The 18783-nt window shown below is 44.4% G+C and overlaps 1 long non-coding RNA gene across 1 annotated transcript; it reads left to right on the top strand.

The window, feature by feature from the left end:
• Positions 1 to 1131: 1131 nt before the first annotated feature.
• On the top strand, positions 1132 to 4819 carry LOC135318768 (uncharacterized). The gene is made up of 3 exons (XR_010377088.1): positions 1132 to 1417; positions 3660 to 3795; positions 4472 to 4819. It is a non-coding gene; the product is annotated as an uncharacterized LOC135318768 (long non-coding RNA).
• Positions 4820 to 18783: the final 13964 nt, after the last annotated feature.

The raw sequence follows: 18783 nt of genomic DNA, 5'->3' as shown, positions 1-18783 counted from the left end.
ATATCTATTCCCCCCACCCCACTTAATTCTAGCTCATTGGTTCTGATTAAATGATGATCTTAATGTTTGAAATGTTAGGGGATCGGATGGGAAATAAAATTTAGTGCTTTTCATATTTTCATACTGAGCAAGAATTATAAAGTTTTATGATGCGTAGGACGGTGGAATCTCGTGGTACATGCGGTTAAGCAAACGACAAGAATCATTAATGCCTTCTGCAAAATCACCATCCGCCAAAGAAAATAACCCCACGGGCTGATCGTTCCCTTCGGGGAATGAAGTGGGAGAGCGGACTGGCACGGCTGCTTCCTTGTCCTCCAACGCAAGGACAACAGCCATCACTCAGCTCCTTCCTTCTAGCCCCAGGGAGGGGCAGAACCCGCAGGACGCGCGGGTTCGGCGCTGTTCCCCGTCTTCCTCCCGCCCGCCCGCCCCTCCAGCCGGCGCGGGGCGTGACCGGTTGTTCCAGGACCGGTGATGCCACGCCGGGAGCGCGCCTCTTTCGCGCTTGAGCCCGGGAAGACCCACCTCAGCGCTGCCAATGAGCAGGTCGCAGTGCACACCTTGGAACCAGAGGAGAAGCTCAGCGCACCCAGACTTCCACGCGCATCACACGTCTTCACAAGGGAGAGAAGTTCAGGCTCCCGCCCGCCGTGAGAGGAACAGGGTCAGAGGGAGGCCGTTTCATCTTTCAGTCTTTTTTCCCCTTTGGTTCAGTAGGGACTAACCTGGAAAGGAAACTGAAAGAAAGAAATTTCACATTTGTTTTTCTACTGGGGTGTTTCCCTTAACCCGCTCTGCACGTCTACTGGGGAGGGTGGCACGGGACACACTGCGAGCGTCAAGGTCGCCGGGGTTCTCTTGAGAGGGCGCACGTGCTTCCTCACAAGGTAGGTGTATGATACCAACATACACGTTAATGTTAATTATGTGTGATGCAATTCTGTATTATATCATGCATTATATATAACTAATAACATTATTGTGTATAAACATATATGCATATAAATAAATAGTGACATCATTTATATATACAATATATAAATATATATGTATAATTATATATAATGTCAACTTATAAGTATATATTCTCTATAGTCTGGTAATTTTACTGTTCTGGGGTATAAAACTTAAAGGGTATAGAAGTACTGATAAAGTTTTAAATCTGATCAAGGAAACTTAGAGGATCTTTTCCTAATAAATTTTGGGGCAGAGGTGATGATATATCCTGGTGGGAAAGTTACTACATAGAAATAAAACAAGAGAAACATAAAAAGAATTATCACGCTATAATACTGTGCAATAATTTACAGCAGTTTCCAAGTGGACATTCTTTTTCTCGCTGCTTTCCGGACAAATGAGAACGTGAAGACCTTCTGTTAGATACTGGATAAAACGGAAAAGAAGAAAATGACTGGTATGAACATCTTCTGTTTCTTTCCAGATGATCTCTTGTGTGCTAACGCTGTTCCTTTTATTGATAGAGAGAAGGAGTGAAGGTCAGGATTTCCAGGGGCCGTGGTTTACATCAGCACAGCTAATAACACAGCTGCGATACAAAGTTTGCATCTGTGTGACGTTGCATCTGCATAAAAAGAGAAAATGGAGGACTAAGTGGTGGTCTTTTACAAAGTAATTTATTACAGCTTATCACTCTCACATTCACGAACGTTATTATGAAACTGCCACTTTTGATCATTGTTTTAATCACAGAAAATATTAAAAACTTGGAGTAAAAATATTTTTCCTAACTGGTAAACTCGTTTTCCTTCTTCTGTTTCCCTATGGTAGGGAAAGGCATGGATTGTCAACATTAATGTATAACATAGGATAGATGTTACTATGAACGTCCAGGTAGCTGACCTTTGATGCAAAATGCTTCTATGTTCCCACAGTGCGTTCCTCTGTGTGTGTGTGTGTGTACATGTATACAGAAAGAAAGAAAGAAAGAAAGAAAGAAAGAAAGAAAGAAAGAAAGAAAGAAAGAAAGAAAGAAAGAAAGAAAGAAAGAAATATATATATATGACACATACTAGTGGGCATTCTGAGTTTTATCAATACTTCTACTTGACTGTAAAGAGAAAGGTGAGTGGAGGGACCCACAGGCGTCTTGGAGCAAAACCACGCCCATCCCCACCTCCTGCATCTTTATTCCTCGGCTACTCCTGTTTCATAACTGGACCAGGCAGATCTGCCTCTGCTGTCTCAATAAAAGAACGAGAAAGGTGACCGCATGTTAAAATGAATGAATGAATAAATGTAGAATTTTTAACAAAAAGAATACTAGTCTATCAATTAGATATCTTGTTCTACTCTCCTGAAGTCGAGAGATGAGTCATCTCTCTCGTTCTGAGGACTCCTCTGATCATCAAACAACGCAAGGTGGGGCCTCTCACTGTAGGCCTGGCATTCTCACTTGTTTGTAACCCTCTGCGTCTTGTCTGCTCTTGGGTCAGGTGCACAGTGTCCTGATCATTGCACAGAATTTTCTCTTGCTTGGCTAGGGCGCACCAGCACTTGGAAAGGCTGTGAATCGTCTGGTAATTCACATCTCACTGGGAACAGCCTAAGTCACTGATGGGCCTTGAGCTTTCGATGCCACGAATCTGGTCCTTTGAAAGTACTTGTTTTCATCACTTTGCGATTCCATTCATTTTTTCTCGCGTAGCTTGGCTGCCCCCTGATCGCCAGTACAACCACTACCTCCCCACGTGTTCTTTCTTGTTTTATCACTTGCAGTGAAATACATGGTTTATGTGAGCTAGATTTTGACCATTCTTGGGGTGATGAATGTCTTTGCATTGCTTCTGCCTTCCTGAGTTCTCTGCGGAAGTGTAACTCAGTTTGTTCTGTTGAGTTTGCTAATTATTCCCAGCACTGCCTCCTGGGACCATCATTCCAAACTGTACCATGTATTTACACCGCAGTAAAGCTCTGTATCAACAGCTTTGACAAGGCACGGCAGGTACACAGCAATTATCAATCAGTTGCTGATTTCACTTCTTCCAAATTTCGTAGGTATCAGGAACATACGTATTAATAGTTCCTTATTGCTTTTTAATAGTTCATTTAAAAAACCCATTTAGCACCGTGGGTCCTGGGTGAATTTTATTTCTTCTCTCATTGGTTACTGTGTCCTGTGCCAAATGCGATGATGCTGTCAGCAAAATTTCTTCAAGTTACTTTTAAATAGTATTTTAAAATACTGGTATTTTAAAATTTAGATTCCAGAAAAACCCGGATGTCCTCGGAAGTGGGTGGCTGTGAGAATCGGCAGACATAACTCACATACGCAGTTAATTTTTAATACATGCTTTTCGAAAATAAATAGGAGCAAATGGGCTTTTCTCCAGACTGCTGTGTTTCCCAGGTGTGTACTAGATACTTCTGCTTTAAGGAGACCTTTTGAGTTGAACGCCAAGCGTAGAACGATGCTTCCTTCATCATGGCCATGCCGTTCACGGGTGACGTAACTGCGAACATACTTTATTTCAGAACTGGGTACAGTCTTGGTGTGAATGTATAGAATTAGGAAATTAAGAAATGTCTTAAATTTTGTGTGGTTCTTTAGGGACATACCTGCAGCTCTAAAATGGAGAGTTGGTTTCAAAATCAGGTTGAGAATTAGTCACATTCCTCTGTCTCCTGCTCATTCCCAGCGCTGCTCCTCAGTACGCAGTTGCCACACCTGGTCCCTCCTCGTTGTCCTTGAGGGAAGCCGCCCATCTGATGAGTCACGGGCTCACACGGACAAACGTACGCGGTGATGTTTGTGGATGGACATGCTTGCTGCAGGTATTTACACGCACACACACTTAACCTTCATTAACCTAGTGCTCAAATGTGGAAACATTTAAAGCAGAAAAGCTTTTATGTAGTAAGATTTCTTTTCCTATTGGTAGGAAAAACCCATCTGCCAGAGAATTAAACCGCAGAAAGAATTCACTCGAGTACTGAACTTAATGTTCTTTCCAAGGAGCCGTGGGGGTGGAGGACCTGTGTGGAAGAAGGGGGGTCCCTGGGCAGAGCAGGGAGCACCTGAAGAGCTTTCCAGGCCTCCCAGAAACACTGTGCTTTATTCCTTTTGAAGAAGCAAAGGCAACACTTCAGTTTTCTGGGTTTAATAAAACGCCCGGGTCATACTTAGAACTACTGCTTCTTGAGCATCTGTCCCGGAGCCCTTATCCCTGCATCCGAGGGATGTGCTGCCAGCTCTGTTTTACAGATGAGGAAACTCAGGCTTGAAGATCTTGCATGATTTGCAAATGCAGTACATTAAATGGAAGACTTATCTGGGAGCCCAAGCTGTTCTAACTGGTTTCAAAGCCCACTTAGGTCCTTTCCGTCCTCATGCAAACTTAATGACTGTTGCATTTAAGCCTTTGGGATGTGCCTCGCCCACAGGGGTTTTCCAAACCACACTTTTCATCTTGTTTGGCATCTTCTTCCTCAGTCATTATTCATTTGACAGGTAACGAGAGACCACCTGCTATCTCCCGGGCACGGGGCTGGATCTGTTCTCCTGGCCTGGAAAGTGTCTTCTCCATTTAATTCGCACGTGAGAAAACACCGAGCTTAACTTCTGACTGCCACAGATTCCTGTTCTTTCAATATTTTCTGAGACATAGCAATAAAAGATAACGGATGTGGCCTGAGAACAGTCTGAATATTTATGGCAAAGTCTGAAAAGAGTACATTCTACAGTCCTAGGCTGTCCGACTGAGATGCCATAAGTCACCATTATATCAAATAGTTGAGCCAGAAGAAGGGACATATTTGTGTCTTTAAGAAGGTAGCTTGCTTCTCTTCATAGAATGATCCTGACAATTTTATTATGAGTTTTCCTGCATAAATGAATCTTCTTTTCCTTTCTCTGCTAATAAAGTGCTTTTCAAAATAAATTTCTTCAATTTGTGTGTAATAAATGAGGGCATTAAGCTCAGTCCTGGGAACTGCTCGCCGTGGCTGCAAGTCACTTATTTTTGCCTAGGAGTTAGCTCATAAATTGTGAAATCGGGCACTGCCCGCTAAGTTCAGCCAGATTTCTCCCTGGAAGCCCATAATAAATGGATGTGTTGAACTAAATTTAATGATGGAAAATGGGTAATTCCAAAGATCTCCTCCGTCAACAGGTTCACAGTGTTTAATTCCTCTTAATGCCCTGCTCACCCCCAGGGCTTGAACAGGGGCCTATTTCAGTGAAGGAAACGGAGCTACCTCGGGTTCTTCTGGTGGAGACAGGGATTTAGAAAGAAGTCTCTTTCAAAGCTGTTGCAGGTGTTAACAGGAGCGATGGGTTCTGCGGCGGACTTCCCGGGATGACTGGCACTGATTTACCAGGTGAACCGCTTCTCAGTCAGGAAGGTGGGCAGTCAGGCGGCTGGGGCCACAGCCACCAAGTCTGACGACACAGGACACGAGGACTTGGCTGGGATGTGGGGTTGGGAGGCCAGAATGAGGCCCACTCCCCCACACCTGCGTAGACCCCGACGTTGTCTGGTCCTTGCTGCTAAACTCTCATTAACATGCAAGGAGGCAGAGACGATGCGGATGTGCCCGAAGTCCTGACCCCCGTCGGGTGCCTCAAGTTGCACACAGCTGAGCTGAGCAGCACCTCCACGCCTTGCCAACAGGAAACAGCCAAAATCGTCAGTAAGTTGACATCAGCCTCTGGGTGCATCTAATCAGAGGACTCTAATTTGCGTGGCTAATCTTGGTGGTAAGGGAGACTGGGAAGTGTAACTTCACTTTCCACACGCTGCAGACGAGGCGGGTGCACAGAAGGAGGGTAGGGTGACTAGTTAACCACATCTATCAGAAATCCCAGTAGGTAGTGAATGGTATTATTGTTATTTTTCAGTAACAGTAACTATAATAGAGTGTCCTCACTGAGAACAGGAGAAACTGTTGCTGTAATGCTATGACGGAGCTTCTGTATGCCTGGTTGAATGGTTTTATTAATTATATTTTCAAATTCTAAATACCTAAATGCTCAAAACTTGGACAAGCAAGCAAAAAAAATATATCCTGTCAATATGAAGATGCCACAAAAATAAAAGCAAAACAAATGAGGAAAAACTGGCAGAGCTAATTCTTTCCCTATGAGAGTCACTCGTCGGTCATGCGAAGGCGTAGAACTAATGACGGTTCAATCAGTTCTAAAAAGAGGCTGGTCGGGCGTGTGAAGCTCTCCAGAGCATCGCCTGGAATGTGGACTGACTGACCTTGTGACGTGCTGACACTGGGTCTGAGCATCTGGAGTCCGCCCTTGCGTTACCCACCTTTGAGCCTTGCAGGGTTGTATTCCATTTTTCAAACCTTCTTAATTGAAAACCTGTTATACTGTATAATTTTTTCTTATCATGAAATCAATATGTGTCTACCAGAAATATATAAAATACTGACAGCAAGTAGAATAAACTAAAAGTCACCTGTGATCTCACCGTCTAGAGATAACTTCCATCAAACGTTAGTGTCCTGCACATGCACTTCAATACGTTCTACAAAAATGAGATGACGTCAGACTGATAGATGTCTGTGCTACTGAGCAGATTTGTCAAGAAGCCAGAAGAACAAAATGCTAATAAAAATGATTATAAAGATTCATTTTCCCCATTTTGAGTAGCCAATATTTACAAAGATAGAGGACCTTATTAAATCTTCTTAGAAGCAGGCATTGTGCTAAATGTTCCACAAACGTGTTTCCACTTAATCCTTATGACGAACCCATGAAATAGTTGTTCTTGATGATTTTTTTTTAATTGTAGTTAATTTGCAATGTTGTGTTAGTTTCAGGTATACAGCAAAGTGACTCAGTTACATGCAGATGTACATACGTATATTCTTTCTCATGCTCTTTGTCAGTGTAGGTTATTACAAGATATCGAATATAGTTCCTTGTGCTATATAATGGATCCTTGTTGTTTATCTATTTTATATGTAGTAATGTGTATCTGTTAATCCCAAACTCCTAATTTATCCCTCCCCCCATCCTTTCCCCTTTGGTAACCATTAGTTTGTTTTCTATGTCTGTGAGTCTGTTTCTGTTTGGTAAATAAGTTCATTTGTATCACTTTTGTTTAATTTCACATATAAGTGATATCATATGATATTTGTATTTCTCTGTCTGCCTTACTTCACTTAATATGACAATCTCCATGTCCATCCATGGTGCTGCAAATGGCATTATTTCATTATCTTTTATGGCCAATTAATTCCATTCTGTATATGCACACCACATCTTCTTTATCCAGTCGTCTGTCAGTGGACACTTAGGTTGCTTCCATGTCTTGGCTGTTGTGAACAGTGGTACTGTGAACATTGGGGTGCACGTGTCTTTTTGAATTAGAGTTTTCTCTGGGTATATGCCCAGGAGTGGCATTGCTGGGTCATATGTTAAGTCTACTGTTAGGTTTTTAAGGAACCTTCATACTGTTGTTCATAGTGGCTGCACCAAACTGCATTCCCACCAGCAGTGCAGGAGGGCTCCCTTTTCTCCACAGCCTCTCCAGCATTTGTCATTTGTAGACTTTTTAAGGATGGCCATTCTGGCTGGCGTGAGGTGACACCTCACTGTAGTTTTGATTTGCATTTCTCTAACAATTAGCGATGCTGAGGGTCTCTTTATATGCCTGTTGACCCTCTCAATGTCTTCTTTGGAGAAATGTCTGCTTGGGTCTTCTGCCCATTTTTCCTTTGAGTTGTTTGTTTGATTGATATTAAGCTGTATGAGCTGTTTGTATATTTTGGAAATTAATCCCTTGTTGGTCTCTTCATTTGCAAATAATTTCTCTCATTCTCTAGGTTGTCTTTTCTTGTTCTCGATTATTCTTTATTCACAAGTGGAGAAATTGAGTCTTGGAGTACTGAAGGAACTTTGCGAGATCACAGGACAGGCAAAAATGCCAACCTTCTTCTGTAAATGTGACTTTTCACTGCTTTGACCAGACGCACCTGGAAGGAAGGTGACCCCACTCGCAGCGATTTAGGTGACAGGCATTTTGCTCACAGGAGTCTCAGGCTGCAGGTCCCTCGAGAATTTCTTTAGAAGCCAAAGCAAGTCTTTCGTCTTTCCATATCTCAGTTCACTCACTGTCAAACAGCATGATATGTTTTACATGTTTTACACTTAGAATGTTATTGTGAAGATGAAATAAGATAATATATAGGAGGGCACCTAACAATGGATGCAAAAGTCACAAAATAGAAGGGTTTTATGTTAAGGAAAGGAACAGAAAGAAGAATAACCTTCACTATGTGCCTGTGATACAAAAAATTGTCTTGGGAAACATATGCTAATTTTTCCATCTTCAAAGCAAATCTGTGGGGTAGGTTTGCGTTGCTGCATTTTCACAGGTGGGGAATCTGAGGCTTAGGAAAGGAAACTTTACTCAAAATGCTAAAGAAACAAGTCAAACAACAACAAAGTGGAACCGGGACACCACACCCTCTCAGCTGGTGCCACGCTCAAGGGTTACCTGATGCCCATTTGTTGTTGGAACCTGAAAAGAGTTTATTTCTGTAGAAAAATTATTGAAACTCGACTTTTCTATGGAGACAGTATGATGACAGATCTTAAGAATAAAAAAGACATCTCTACCATATAGTTAACATGCACTCTTGTGGGCAGGCTCCTGTACTCACGCCTGCCCGCCATCCCCATTCGCCCCGCTGATGTACAGAAGGTATGTGTTTTTTCTCTATACATATTTTTAAAATCAAGCTATCTCTTAAGTTTTACATTAGAAAATGTTTAAGTTTTCCATCTTAAGAAGTTATAAGTATAGACTTACTCTATTTCAGGAAAAGGAAACCCACTCCGCACAACATGGCTTCGCCGACTTGTGAATCTCACAAGTGCTGGGATGTGTCGCCTGTAACCATATCGGGAAACCTTCCTAGAAGGGATCATTACATCACTGTAATTTTGAAACACTATTTTTATCTAAACCAACACAAGTATTGTGGACTGGAAGGTAAAATTAATATCTGTTTGAGAGCTCAAGACTTCAAAGAACTTCTGGGCCTCCAATGGTCTGGTTTAAGGTGTGCCCTGGAGAGGGGGCCACTCATCCCCACCTTTGTGGCTGAGGGACCGCCTCGCCCAGATTTCAGGAGCTCACTCTGCATCACAGATGGGCTTTACGAGGGTCACAAGTTCTTGTTCACAGTGGACACCGGCAGTGGCAGGGGGCCGCTGTGACGTTGCTTCTGGCTGTGAGTTGGGTCCAGGTCTGTGTCCTTGCTTCAGATTCTGGGAATTTGGCTGCAGGAATGGCCTTGCTCGGGACACGGCAGAGGACGCATGAGCAAGAGCGTGGGCAGAGGCGTGCCACCACGACAAGCTTCTGCGGCCAAGGGTCTGCGTGTCTGGGTGTGTCACCTCCGCGCCCCCCCCCCCACTCCACGGCCAAAGCGAGTCAGCAGCGGTATGCTGGGGGAGGGGTTCATGCTCCTCTTGCAAGGGGAGGAGGGGGCTGGGAGAAATTGGGAAAGCAATACAACCTACCACGAGCACGTTGGAGGAATTCTCAGGCGCAGTGACATGTATCATGTAACATTCGTAGGAAATCAGTGAGACTCAAGAATGCTGGTCTCCCTTTAACGCATCAGGGAACTGAGTCTCCAGGATGTCAGGAGGCTTGCTAAATGCAGGGTCTCCGGCTGCGCGCTTCCCTTCTCCATAAGCCCGCGTCCTTCCTAGTACGCCGGAGAGGATACAGGATACTTGTTTTTGTGTTCCTTTGAGTCCCTTAGCACCGTTGCTGGCTCGTGGTGTTGACTGATAAGATTTTATAAAGTGTAGCTCGTTCGTTCACTGATTCATCAGGTGTTTGTTGGCAGTTTACCTTGAGCCAGTTGCTCTGCTAGACGCTGTGGATAAATCCGAGAACACGGAAGAGACGTGCTTTGCCTACGTTGGGTTTACTGGAAGCGGGGAGGATTCCATTTTTAAAATACGTGATGTTATCATCTTCCTCATAATTTACAATTACCTGATGATTTACGTTACCGTAAGTCTGTTTGCCAGTGGGAAGGACTGGAGTGTTACCTACCGTCCTATCACAGGGAGAGATGAGCTCGGGTAAGAACACGACATGGAATACAGGAATCTTACGAAAAGAGGATCGGGTTGCAGGATCCTGGGGGTTCGCCCTGCAGAGTCGTTATCTTACTTTTAGTTTTCCCCCTGTCATTCTGTGTGAACCTTTGAAGTTTTAGTCTTTCTGGGAAAAGGTGATTAGTACTTACTTTCAGATCCTTATACTTAAAAGGGAAGATTAGTGATCAATAAAGGAATCAAATGTTGATTCAATGTGCCTAGAAAAACCCTGCACATTCAGAGGGAGGCAGCCAGAATCAATGGCTAAAAGCAAAATAGAAACTCAGGGTGAATCCTGGCCTTGTTACAAAGGTGCCTTGGGGGTCACTGGCCCCACTGTGGAATCTGTAACTTGGGAGGAAAAAAGTGGATTGGGGCGCTTGCTGGAAGTTCTTAGGTGTTACCACTGAGAATTAAGAGGTAGAGCAGAAGTTCTTTGTGGCTTCTATCCTCTACTGCCTCTTTTTCTCTGTTCTTTGTACATCTTTCTTTTTATTGCACATTTGACTCCACATGTCTTGTGTGTATCACCTTCCACAGCCTTCTTGTCTAACACATAAAACTGTCAAGCAGTTGTTTCCTGTCTCAATAATGGAACAAAAAAGTATCGAGGACCAGTGGAAGCTGGGCACTCTGGTCAGCTGGAATAGACACTGCCTGCTCTGGTCTGAGGTCCTGAATTGTCTCCGTGCCACGTCCTGACTTCCCTAGGGTAAAATGGTAGAGATGTTCCAGAAATAAGTCGTTCACAACTACACGTGGTTCTGATGGCCATGAGCTAAACGAGTCACAGTCAGATTTTGGCAGGAATATTTCTGATAAGTATTCAAACAAAGATAAAAACGACTGATGAAGAATCACATTTCAAACTTTGAGAAGTGAAGTCACAGTATTATACCTAAAAGTCAGAGCTTCAGGCAACCGGGATGTGGTCAGGAGGACTTCAGGAAGACCAGGGGACAGTAAGACAGCCTGAAACTCATCGCCCCAGTGTCCCTCATGGACCTGCATGTGTTTGCATATATTCGCAGCCACTCCCGTCATTTTCTCATGTCTTAGAGGAAATGTTCGCTCGCCTGCATCTAAGGTTCAGCCCCCCAGCATTCAGGCCACGCCAGCCCCTCCGCAGAGGTGACGCATCACTGGTATCTCACCCTGTGCTCCGGCCGTCGCTCTATCTGTAAGATCATAAACACAACCGATCACCATCATCTTTTAAAAAAAAACAGCCCAGAAAAAGGCGGCTCCCTATCCTGTCTACATCTCTGTTTTCGGTAGCATCCCTTCACAGCCGCCCTCGTCCACCGCCTGCAGCCCGGCTCTCCCCTCCGCTCCCCCAGACAGATCTTCCCCGCGTCCACGGAGCCTCCCCCAGGGCCTCCGCGCTCTCCCACAGAAGCCGGCCGCGGCACGACGAGCGGCGGACACTCTAGAATCACGAGAGAACCTGAGGCCGAAGGCTCTTCTGCTCTGCGTTTCACCTTAAATGGGACACTTGCGTTATTCATCCGTGTCTGCTTAAATATCAGGACGACTCAGGATGTTTGGCTTTAGGGTGAGGAATGACGTTAAACTGCATTCATCGTATCTAAAAATACATACTTGAGGGCCTGCTCTGAGCATCGCCCCCGAGACTGAATAAAGAGCTGACACCGACCTGGTCTTGCCTTCGTGAAGCTCACCGTCAGTAGTGGGGATGGAAATTCATCGTGGAGCCGTGAAATGCCAACACGTGTAAGCACGTGAAGTGCGGCGCCAGCCGTGGATCCAGGTTTAAGTGTCCTTGGTAGCAGGTCTTGTGCACTAAGGAGTATCGATGTGATGCTTTTTTAGAATAGAATTTGATATATTATCTAAGCTTTTAAACTTCAACTTTCAAACTTTATCCTATTTGTAAATCTAGCTAATTGTAAGCATAGTATTAAGCAGAGCCTAGATTAATGTCTGGCTTCATTTATAAACTCAATTAAACTCACCTGAACAGTTTAAGCCCCCTGTATGGTTCTCATATTCTACTTCCTTTTTTATTGACTTCTAGTTGATTTACTAAGTGAAGTAAGTCAGACAGAGAAAGACAGATATAAGATATCAATACATGTAGGATCTAAAAAAATGACACAAATGAACTTACTTATGAAACAGAAACAGACTCACAGACGCAGAGAACAGACTGAAGTGATTTCCCTCCTTTCAAAGCATCTCAGTTGCATAACCACCAAAATCAAACAAGATCTACAAGCACTGAGTGTTTTTTAAATATAATACAAAGAGTCTATAAATGCAATGAACCTATGTTTTCTTAAATGTTTTGATATTAAATATACACTTAACACAATTTAATCTTCGACTCCAGAGTCTAAGTCAACGTTTAATGATACTTGTTAAAATGATGCCACAAGTCTGACCTGTTACACTGATAGGTTGAATGTTCTAAGATATTATAAATACATAAAAATATGTCCAGATTTTTTCTTTTGATATTTTGTTGGCCAAAAAATTAATGCATTCAGTTGTAACTATATTCAGCTGATTCTATGGCAATTACAGGGGGAAAAAAATCAGCACTACAGAAAGCAGGCAGGTCACCGATTTAATTTTAATGCCTCACCCATCTCTCAATATTCTCTTTACCTGCCATGTAACAGATATGCCAGAAACCTCATCGCCTACCTATTGTTCCCTCTTTGTCTATATTTGTATATTTTAATTAATTTCCCCTTTCTTATTTTTAATAATATTTCCTTATCAATGTATACTTTTCCTTGTATCCTTCATCATTTTCCTGATCAAAATTTTGCAATTGTCCTGATGCTTTGCTTTTATAATTCTGCATTTTGCAGAAGATTGAGACACTATCTCAACAGAACAAGAAAAAGCAGACTGTTGAGACAGATGGAGATTAGAGGGCACGATGCCGCACGGAAGATAGTCGTTCAGAGAAAGTGGTCCAGAAATCTGCCCAGATGTTAGCTGTACACACGGAGGGGAGATGAGGTGAGGTTTGGAGGAGGACAGCCAGGAAGGGAGCTGTGAGCTGAACAGAGAGTCCGGAGACCTCACCAGCTGAGACAAGTGAGATTTCCAAAGACCCAGAGAGGAGAGGGCACGGGTTGCGGCTCAGACGTTTAACTGAGTTCCCGGAATAGTCATGTGTGACAGGTAGGACTGGGCCAGACCAGGAGCAGACCTCCCCTAGAAACGACTGAAAACTGAGCTGCCCAAGGACCAAGCTCATCTGCCAGCAGAGGAACCTCCTCCCAGAGCCAAAGCCAACAGTCTTGCCATCTTGAAAGGGAGACGAGACTAGGGTCTCAACGAATGAGCACTGTAAATGACTGGGCATGAGAACAAGGTGTAAAATGTGAGTCTCTAGCTGGCGATGGCATTGAAACATTTATTGAAATACGTTTAGAACATAAAAAAGATACATATGTGTATAACATACATCTCAAGCGAAAAGATGAGGGGTCTAAGTAGAGCCATAGACAATATGAAAATGAACCAAAGGCAGGTTCTAGAACGGAAAATACAGTAACTGAAATGAAAAGTCACGAGGTGTGCATAACCGCAGATCGACGCTGCGGGAGAGAAGACCCCAGCAGCCGCGGCGCAGCACGGCAGCAATTGTTCAGACTGGAACTCAGTGGGGAAAAAAAGGTAAGAAAAATAATGAGCAGAGCCTCACTAGCCCGTAGGAGACTGACAAGCTGCTTCACGAACGTGGAATCGAAGTCACACAAGGAGAGGAAGGAAAGTGCCCAGATGGCAGAACTGTCGCACCTCTGGGGCAGAAGCTGCAGTGAAGCCACGTCCCCCTCCTCCCCTGTCGTGTCCCTTCTTCCTGGAACGCGCCCCCTCCCTTCCCCCAGGAGAAAGCGCCCCCCTGCTTATTTGGATGAAACGTGCCAGACGGTGTAGACGGTTTTTGCCCTCTTTCCTTCTCTCTCCTGTTCCTTCTCCCCTAAGTCCTTCCCGCGGGCTCACCTGGCTAAGCCGTTCTGGCCTCTCGTTCGCACACGGAAGGTCAGCATCTGGAATCGCAGCCAGGGTCGTTGGTGCTGTCTGACTAAATGGGACATAGCCCATAATCCATAGTTGTTTTGCCGAAACTCACCTGTCGTCTGTGCTGGGTAGGTGTAGTGTTCGGTCATGATGTGGCAGGAAGCCCCTTGTGCAGTTTTCAGGCCTCAGAGAGGCCCTCGACGCTGAGACGGCCCCAGCTGCGCGGGGTGGCTTTGGCTGAGCGTCTTGGCGAGCGTGGGAGTTCCAAGAGCTTGCCCTCAGTCTTGCCAGCGTGGTGTCTGCTGGTCGGAGAATGACTTGAGGGTTCTGACAAGTGCGGAAAATCTCTATTTCAACTACACACTCAAGAATTGAGGATGGGGCTATGAAACAAATCTGGGGACCCAATGAGCTTAGGACAACGTGAGCTCAAATCAAAAGTCCATCATTAAATGACCCTCAGAAAGACCATGCCCTGAATGAGGCATGTGAATCCTCATGATTTAAAACAACTTCAGACTCAAGGCTCAATAATACCTGAGAAGTGCAGGTGTTTTCCTGTCCCCAGTGCATAGCTGCCTGGTAATAGAAGCCGGGGTCTCTGGGGGAAACTCGGCAGAAATGTTAGAACATGTGCTCTGAACATGTCTGCAGGGTCTTTCTCGTCCTGGGAGCTGGCTGCATTTGCGAAGGGAGTGAGGTGCCCCCAGTCCCCTGTGATGACATCTCACCCTGGGCCTCTCCTACCCGATGGATTTTCCCCCAGTAAGTACAACAAAGAAGACCTTGCGGATGGCCCATCTCGTGCGACCCTAGGGGTGCTCTAATCCATTACTCTTCGGCGATCAGACCCATCTGGTGGGCCGGCTCCTTGCTGCTCGCCGTGGTTGCCTCCCCCACCCGGAGTTCACGCTGCACCACTGCTGCCGGCAGGAACCACGCCTCGCAGTCTTCTTGAAATCAGCCACAGCATCTGCCATCAGTACCCTTGGTCTATAGGAAATGCCCACAGAATTGTTTTTCAAAGATGGTGAAGTACCCACCACCATTAAAAATAAAAGTAGAGTCTGGATGAGGAGACGGGCAGGCAGGTCCGCTGAGACGGCAGAGTCTCCAAAGTCTGGCTTCTTCTCTACTTTATACCGTAAGTGTCCAGCATCTCCACGGCACTGGGCGTTCTCCACTCCTTTCTTTTTAATTTTATCTTTTATTGACATGTAGTTGATTTACAGTGTTAGTTTCAGGTGTACAGCAAGCCAATTCAGTTATACATACACATATTTTTCTTTTCAGATTCTTTTCCATTATAGGTTATTGCACAGCATTGAATACAGTGCCCTTGCTGTACAGTAGGTCCTATTGTTTATCTCTTTTATATATAATCGTGTGTATCTGCTAATCCCAAACTCCTAGTTTATCTTCCCCCCCTTTCCCCTTTGGTAACCATAGTTCGTTTTCCACGTCTGTGAGTCTGTTTTTGGTTTGTAGATAAAATTTGTATTTTTTAAAATTTCACATATTAGTGATATCGTATAATATTTGTCTTTGTCTGACTTACTTCACTTAATATAATAATCTCTAGGTCCATCCATGTCACTGCAAATGGCATTATTTCATTCTTTTTTATGGCTAAGTAGTATTCCACTGCATACACACACACACACACACACACACACACACCACATCTTCTTTTTACATTCATCTGTTGATCAACGTTTAGGCTGTTTCCATGTCTCAGCTATTGTAAATAGTATTGCTGTGAACATTGGGGTGCCTGTGTCTTTTTGAATTATAGCCTTCTCTGGATCTATGCCCAGATCCAGACTGCTGGATCATATAGTAACTCTGTTTTTAGATTTTAAAGGAGCCTCCATACTGTCCTCCATAGTGGCTGCACCAGTTTACATTCCCACCAACAGTGTAGGATCTCCTCTCCTGAATCAAACCAAACTAGGAGGTAATTTGAACTACTCACCACTGCTTGTATGAAGTGTTGTGATGAGATTCCCTGGTAAGGGGACCAACACTGATCAATTCAGCCTTATTTAAAATGATCTGTTTTCCTCTTTCTATCACCTCAGAATTCCTTGTCACGTGTGTGGCCCAGAGATTCTCCTGTATTAATCAGCGAATTCTTGCATTTCCTTTCAATCACAAGCTGGGACCTGACACCACATACCAGGTCCAGCATCCACTCAGTGTCTCTTCTGTGTCTTAAAGTCATGATGTAGGAAGCCCTCCTTCACTGCTGGTGGGAATGCAGTTTGGTGCAGCCACTGTGGAAAACAGTATGGAGATTCCTCAAAAGACTAGGAATAGACTTACTGAATGACCCAGGAATCCCGCTCCTGGGCATATATCCAGAAGGAATCCTACTTCAGGATGACACCTGCACCCCAATGCTCATAGCAGCATTATTTACAATAGCCAAGACATGGAAACAGCCTAAATGTCCATCAATAGATGACTGGATAAAGAAGAGCTGATATATTTATACAATGCAATACTACTCAGCCGTAAAAACCGACAACATAACGCCATTTGCAGCAACATGGATGCTCCTGGAGAATGTCATTCTAAGTGAAGTAAGCCAGAAAGAGAAAGAAAAATATCATATGAGATTGCTCATATGTGGAATCTAAAAAAAAAAAGCATAAATACAAAACAGAAACAGACTCATAGACATAGAATACAAACTTGTGGTTGCCAAGGGGGCAGGGGGTGGGAAGGGATAGACGGGATTTCAAAATTGTAGAATAGATAAACAAGATTATACTGTATAGCACAGGGAAATGTACACAAGATCTTATGGTGGCTCACAGAGAAAAAAATGTGACAATGAATATATATATGTTCATGTATAACTGAAAAATTGTGCTCTACACTGGAATTTGACACAACATTAAAAATGATTATAAATCAATAAAAAATGCTAAAAAAAAAAAAAAAAGTCATGATATGCGAGACCCCTCAGAGTCACACAAGCATGTAGCTGTAAATGGCAAGCTGGCTTTCACACCCTGTTCTCTGTGCTTTGTCTGAGTATCTAGAGACTGATGCTGTGGCCACTGCCAAACGTGGTCTGGTGCAACATTTATAGCTTCCTCCTTACAGTTATTAATTAAATGTTTGACTTTGTCACTGTAAAACATTTTAGGAGCCATTATTTATCATTATCTAAACAGCATAATCACAATTTCTAGAGTTTTTTTTTTCATGTTTCCCCGCCACCCCAAGGTAAAAAGAAAAAAAGCAATGTAATCCTGAATCAAATAGCTCCAACATTGTCTTGCTCAGAAGGCAGCAGAGTAAGCTTTCAAATTAGCCCTCTTCTTGTAATAATGTGTAATGGAGAAGAATCTGAAAAGAAAAAAAAATATGTATGTATGTGTATAACTGAATCATTTTGCTGTACACCTGAAACCAACATTGTAAATCAACTACACTTCAATTAAAAAAAAATTGTAAAAACCAAAGTAATTAGTTCTCCCCTAGTTCGCACTCTTTAGTGTTTCTCCATTTGATATGAAAAATATAGAATCCAGCGTTACTGTCTAGACACAAAGGCAGCGTCACTTGCCAAAGGCTGCCCTTCCTCTCTTTCTTGCCCTGTGCTCCGGGCAGTGGACCCGCCTGCTGGGTGAAGAACGCACCAGGCTGCTTCTTGCTTCCCGGCACTGGGACGCGCTGCCTCAGCTCCCTGGGGTGGCGGGCACCGTTCACCTGTGACCGCGGGTGACGACGTCCCCTGACGGCGGACAGCACCGAACCCCGCTCCGTGTAGCAATGCTGCGTATGCTGTGTCTCAATTATTTTGTGCACCTCCTTGACCACTCCTGGGCTGGTGCCTGCAGGCTTCTCAAAACAAAGGCATATAAAACAGCAGCTTAAACAAAGTGGGGAAATGTGGATTAAACAAAATTAAACAGGAACGTGAGAGTCACATCTCCTGGGGATTTTAATATTGTTATAATAAAACATATTTGTTTCTTCCCCCACAAAATTCAAGTAGAGTTTACCTAAACGTCTGCTTACTTTTGAACCCTGAGATGCGTTTCAGTCTTGCTTCTGAAGCAGAATTTCTGGGGATGCAAGAGTGTGGGCAAGGTCTTAGCACGAGGCTGGCTTTTCTGCCGGTGGCGCTGTTTGGCACGGCCCCGGATGCAGCGTTCTCCTCTGCCCTGCTTAGGACCTTGGGGAGCTGATTTTATCCTGGGCTTTATTGTGGGTTCCCTTCAGTGGCTGCTCCCGGCAGGCTTTGGCCCCCGGGCCACTGGCCGGAGCCTGGGGACAGGAGGCGGGCGGGGAGTTTCTTCCTTCTGTCTCCCTCCCGGCGCCACACCTCTGGCGGTGGCCGGGTCAGCCTGCGCTGTGGGCTTTCCCCAGTGGTCCCTGTCCCTCCCTGGGCCGTGAGCACCGCGCCCTCTCTTCCCTCTTCAGGCCCGGGCTGAGGAAGGCTTCTCGCCTTGGCTGCTCTCTGGCTGCTTCCACCAGCCTTGCTGGCTCTTCTAATTCCATTCCAGCCCTTCTGTAGACTCCCTCAAACCATCTAAATTCTGCCTGGTTCCCAGCCTTGGCTGACACAGAGTGTTTCCAATCTGCTTACTGGTTTGTGGCTCAGCTTAGGCTGCCAGCACGGCTAGTATAAGCCGTCACTCACACCGCTCTCACACTGAAAT

This window comes from Camelus dromedarius, chromosome 21, assembly GCF_036321535.1.
Source record: "Camelus dromedarius isolate mCamDro1 chromosome 21, mCamDro1.pat, whole genome shotgun sequence".
In the NCBI taxonomy this organism is placed as follows: Eukaryota; Metazoa; Chordata; class Mammalia; order Artiodactyla; family Camelidae; genus Camelus; species Camelus dromedarius.
Note: the sequence above shows the minus strand (reverse complement) of the source record. Positions and strands in the feature narration are given on the sequence as shown.